The 6,000-nt window shown below is 36.8% G+C and overlaps 1 protein-coding gene across 1 annotated transcript in view; it reads left to right on the top strand.

Annotated features, from left to right (window-relative positions):
* Positions 1-1,103: 1,103 nt before the first annotated feature.
* Positions 1,104-6,000, top strand: part of LOC120773110 (Down syndrome cell adhesion molecule-like protein Dscam2) — a 160,691-nt gene continuing 155,794 nt past the window's right edge. The window contains exon 1 of the mRNA XM_040102104.1: positions 1,104-1,383. The gene's annotated coding sequence lies outside the window, so the exon portion shown is untranslated. The remainder of the gene's footprint in view (positions 1,384-6,000) is intronic.

The following is a 6,000-nucleotide window of genomic DNA, read 5'->3' as shown; positions in this document are numbered from 1 at the left end:
AAACAAAAGCGCCAATAATTAGTGCAAACAAATAGAAATTTCAAAGTGCCGGCTGAAAATTACCCAAAACAAATATGCTGTTTTGCGCAAACTTGCTAAGTGTCGAACTTATTTCCCCTCGTTGTGCAAGTGGAACCGACATGATATCGTGTTAACAGTATATTTTGTTTGTGTAACACACTTGTCGTTGCGATTATTTGTGTTTGATGTTGGCAGCTCTTCAAAAGTGGAGTAGGGAGCTTCTATAACATTATTGAAAACCTGTTACTAGAGCAAATTTTTACTGACATGTCGAGAAGTATAACTGTTAAAAACATATGAAACTAGAATGTCAACTGATTATATGCAGATTTTTACTGAAACGGTATTTACACAAGCCGTTATTAAAAAAACACAAGTTTTTTTCCATCGGTGAACATGAAAAATACTTTTGCAAGAAAATTTTAATGTTTTCGTTATTATTTGACCTTAGAAATTTTGCAGAATCGACCGAAGATATAGAAATAATCTGGTATAAAAACAAGTAAGGAAGGCTAAGTTCGGGTGTCACCGAACATTTTATACTCTCGATTGATAAAGTGATAATAATTTACATATTTTCCAAAAAAAATACTTCCAAATATGCCCCTCCCTAATCGGCGGCGTTCTCCAAAAATTTTTCGGGAATGTTTTCTGACGCTAAAAAATTGTCACGAAACACAACTTTGCAACAACGCTCTGCCAAGAAACGGCAACTTTCATATACATAAGTATTATAGTACTCGTATATTTCAATTGAGTTTTGACAGTTTTTAAAGCCAAGCTATATCATAACGAACCAACAACAAGTGTATAATAAAATTTATGTAGTATGAAAGATAAAAAAATGCTTAAATTTTACCGAAATTCGGGTTTCGCAGCCAAAGCTCCATCGAACCCTCGAACTTGCATGAAAGCAACTCGAATCGGTTGCATGTTGCAACGAATTTCCCCGAACAGTGTTGGCGTGTTCACGCAAAAGCAGCAGAAATACTACACTTTCATTAGAGGCGACGGTAGGTTAGAGCACACATTGCTCGAGCTCATGGATTCAGTTAGCGTTTGGATTTGTTCGAGACAATAGGGCTGCGCGTCGTTCACGTTTCATCGTATATTTAGGGAGTCTGTGAGTGTTTGTCAGATTGTGTGCGCGTGTGTGTGAGTCAATCACACAACCACACCAACAACCCCCAGACGGTGTATCTACAATAGCAACAAAACTAAGAACAATAATACCGAAGCGACGAACACAAATAGCAATCAAGCGAAACCGGTTCCGGTGCTACGCGTTCGTTTGTTGAATTGTGTGCGTGTGCGCGACACAAATATACATACACACAAATATAAATTGTGGTGTTTAATTTGGTTTGTGTTTATTTTGCATAAATTGAGTTTAAAGAAAATAATTCAGTTGTAGAGTTTAGTGATTTTCGTGTGGAAAAAAGTGCAAGAACTTTAAAATAATTTACAAAAAATGTGCAAAGTGTAGTGAATATGAAGTTAATTAATGTAAAAATCATAAGATATGCCAATCTAAAAGAAGTCGATGGCAAAAAATTGGCAATTTGTGAATGCAGCGCAATATGCTGTGGTGCGGCATTGTGCGTGTGTAGCTGGCAAAGAGTCACCCCCGTGGATTAGTGGCTCTTTGCTGCTGCATACCGCGCCCCATGGCAAAAACCCTTTTCGCGACTAGGAAAGTTTGTGCTAATTTCATCTGAAATATGAGAAATATGTGTTTAATGCTTGCAGTGTATGTCGCAGCAATCAGCAGATATGCCAAACAAGGTGGGTTCAGGCGCAGAAAACTAAGGAAAATAGTTTAGTAATATCCGCAAAACTTCATTCTTGGCCAACGACGGGGTGGGCTGCGTGTCTAACTGCCGACTTATGCGTCGCCATTGTTCTAACCATTTATAAAATTAATTTAATGCAAGTTAATTGAAGAAAAACCAGTGTAAACTGAAAGAAAAAATGCAAATTCATCACACTCTTTCACATGTAACGTTGGAGTTCCGTCACTGAAGTCTCAACTATCGATTTTTCGCTTCACTTTATCGCCAATTTTCCATGCGGCTGCCAGCAAGCGTTGAGTTTTCACAGCAGCAGCACCCTTGCTGTCCACAACGCCCCAAATACGCCGCCAACCCCTTGTTTTGAACGTCAAACATTCATTTAAACACTTGTGTGCGCAAAAGGGTGTGTACTTGTGTACATTTAGACAGCGTATTCGCAGAGAAAAAACTTGTGAACTGTCTTTAGGTTTTGTATGAATTGGGTGCGGTGCACTTCCGTGGTCTCAAAAACCAAGAAATAGCTGTTAGTTACTGTGGAAAATGCCGCCCTAACAAATATCAAACAGTTCTCTAACATTTACATGTAAAATATATGCTTTCGCAGTAATTTTTCATTTATAAATTTTCATTCGAAAAAATGCATTTGTTCTTGATATATTCGCATTGTACGCCAAAAAGAGTTTTTTTTTTGCTTTTAGTGGTATATCCATAAGTATTAAGCAATTAAATGCGCATGTCCTGCTTATACACACATGTTTTGTTGGGCAACTGTCAAATTGCAACTGTCAAAATCTGCACAATGTGTTGGGTGGCACATAGTAGTCATCCCTGTTTCGCGTATTGCCACGTGTTGCAATTTTTCATTTACCACATTTTGCTGTGTAGGATAGCGTGACTGCTCTGATCCTTTGTTACTCAGCGGTAGCAACTTGCTGTGGTACATTGTAAATAATTTGCATTTTGAAAAAGGTTAACATTTTTTTAATGGATTTCACATATTAAATTTCTTGCTCCGCATACTCTTCGCTTTACCAAACTGTCATAGAATTCTATCTAACACAGAGAAAGTAGAGAGCCATTACAACACTTTAATGAGGTGTTCACATATTCTAGGCTTTCGAACTCAACGGGTTACAATAAGGGGTTTCACATGGTATAAAGTTATAAGTTATAACGATCCGAAAACATAGCGTTCAGAGATGTATTTGGGTAAACTTATTTTAGTATGCAATCCAACAACATATGTTTTAAACTAGTATACAAATTTACGATTTTATGATTTTACAATGCTTTATGACACGTTGTGAGTACCTCTAATGTAATTGCTTTCAGAAGTAAAAGTTTTGACGAACAGAACAAAACTCAATATGCTTGGTAGAAAAGTGGCAGATTGAAATTACAACTTTTATATTCATAATTTCTTTGTTCAAAGTAGACGTTTGAAAGTTCAGTGATTGATAAATAAAGTTCCCTTTTTATACTAGGACTGAAAGAGCCAAAACAGTTTTGTATTTATTCAAATTTCAAAATTCTGTGAAAGTGTAGTGTAAAAATGGGAACACTGATGTAGACAAATTCATATCTAAACAGCTCACCATCTCATAAGTAACAATTGATAAAATTGCCTTAATATCTTATACATACATAAGTATATAACAATGAAACGTATGTCCGCGCATTACGCCCGAACCGCAGCACGGAAAAACGTGAAAATTTGCCCGAGTATTCCTTTAGTCCTGGAAAAGGTTCTAACGGCGGACTTTTTTGCAAAATCACCCTCGATATCGCAATTTATGTCTAGAACGGCTCAAGAACGGCTGAACCGATTTGACTGAAAATTGGTGCTGAGGTAGCTTGGAGCCTCGGAACGGATATGGGTTACTTTCTATCGTTTTATGTTAAAAGTCACAACAATTCATAAATAAAAAAAATTATGTTTCAAACATAAACATGTGTTCATTATTCATGTCAGAATCATTTGAACATTTTTTTCTTCAAAAATAAAAAATAAAATCACACAGATACTGGCAAGGTAAAGTGGTTTTTGTTTACATACACATATACATATATGAATTATAGTGATACATAGTTGTAACTGAGTGAGAAAATGTTGAATCACAATTTGAGATTAGTGCATAATAGCTGACAAATATTCCTGTAGCATTGCACCAAACAACGTAAAATTTAAAAGTAACGATCAAGTCTGTGTTTTCTTAAGTGTAGTATCTGGGCCTTAGCCGTCGATTTTGCAATTACATTCGATGAATGTTGAACAAAACATTGCCATGTGATTATGTATAGGGCGTGAGACGCGCCCTCTTCTGCTCTACTCCTGCACTGATATTCACTATAACAAGGATCATATATGTATATATGTGTAACGATATACGATGCAGATTCAGAGACTGTGAAGATGCTGTTATATCATACATAATGGGTTGTCAAAAAAGTCTTGCGATATTTTTATTGATTTTTTTTTTTTATTGAAATTGAAATGAATTTTTGATGACTCATGCCCAGCTCTTGACCGATGCTACGGCTGCTACTATGCCGGTCTCTTTCGACCAATTCAGCGATTTTATCGCAATTTTGGACGACAGGCCTTCCGGAGCGTGGCGCATCTTCGACCACCTCTACACCAGAACGAAAACGTTGAAACCATCGTTGTGCGGTGGAAATGGAAACTGTTTTGGGTCCATAAACTGCACAAATTTTATTGGCGGCTTGAGATGCATTTTTGCCTTTATCGTAGTAGTACTGTAAAATATGCCGTATTTTCTCTTTATTTTGCTCCATGTTTGCGACGCTATAACTCACGAACGACTTAAAAGAACCGACAATCAATCAAACACGTGTTAGCGCGTTCCAAAAAGCTATAGCATGACCCGATGCGACGAATAAAACTAGAACTACGCGCTTTCAACGCCAAGACTTTTTTGACAACCTGATATTTATGCATGTACTATTCCTGAAGTGATTTACGAAGTCAATAAAAAATGTCGATTGCCAATTTATCTATTCCATTATATTTTTATCGCGATAAATGTAATCCTTGACAACAAAGAGCGAGCGGGGGCTGCGGGTTTAGACTAGTTTTTAATAAAAGGCAATGCTACATAAATGACAATACTCAAAAAACCAACATTTTCACGAAATGGTCTTTAAATTTATTTATCGAAACACAAAAACAAAACGCACAATTTATCACGAAACCTTATGGTTTCAGTTTTTTTCACTCTTAGTAGCCATTGATTTCGTTTCCTCATTTTATTTTCACAAATTAATTAATTTTTCCTCTTCAAGAGAAATAAAATATCACTAAAACGCAGACATTTCTGCCAGTGTAGTCGTCTTTACTCGCCATCATCGCTTTGACCTGTCAACACACATACATACAAACATCCATATCAATACTGTTGAGAGTACTTTTTCCAGAAGTGATACTTCTTATTTTCAGCTGGCAGCAGCGCAGCATCATAAATAGTTTGTCTACACTTGGTGCTTCGCGGTATATTTTCACTTGCCTATATATGTATTTACTGGCTTGTTGTTATTGTAGTAGTCATTCGCATTATCCTTGCACGACACAGGATATTAACCCTCAGCACGTTAGTCGCGCTATCAGGCAGATGTAGAGACATTCAGGCAGGCTCTCGGTAAATACATTTCCAAATAAGCACACACACGCACATATACAGACAGCAAAGCAAAGCAAGTGTCGTTGCTGACGATGCCGTAGCGCATTTGGTGGATAGTTTTTGTATTGCCAAGCAACATTATTTGTGCTGCCAATGCTTCATAAAAGGTCCCGTTGCTGTGCACAGTTGCATAGTCGTGCACTTCAGCGTACTTGTCGCTATTGTTCCAATATAGAGATGAATATCTATATATGTATGTATGTATGTATATATACTTGTCTTCTTATTTAGTTGCGCTGCTGGTTGGCTTGGTTCAGTTTATTTTTGTTGTTGTGTTTCTTTAACATTTTTGGCATTTTTCTGATTGCAGTTGCATATTTGTTCATATGTTTGTATCATATTTTTAGAGTCTTCTCTTATTTTTATGCATGTTCTCAACTTATTTTTATTTAGTCAACATGAAAGACATCTCTGTTTTGTTGTTTTAATTCTTGGTATTGTTGCAGTTGCTGCGGCTGCGGCTGTCGTGTATTGGCTAGTGTTTTCGG

Source organism: Bactrocera tryoni, chromosome 3 (assembly GCF_016617805.1).
Source record: "Bactrocera tryoni isolate S06 chromosome 3, CSIRO_BtryS06_freeze2, whole genome shotgun sequence".
Classification (NCBI taxonomy): Eukaryota; Metazoa; Arthropoda; class Insecta; order Diptera; family Tephritidae; genus Bactrocera; species Bactrocera tryoni.
The sequence above is the reverse complement of the archived record's forward strand: the minus strand, read 5'-3'. Positions and strand labels throughout refer to the sequence as shown.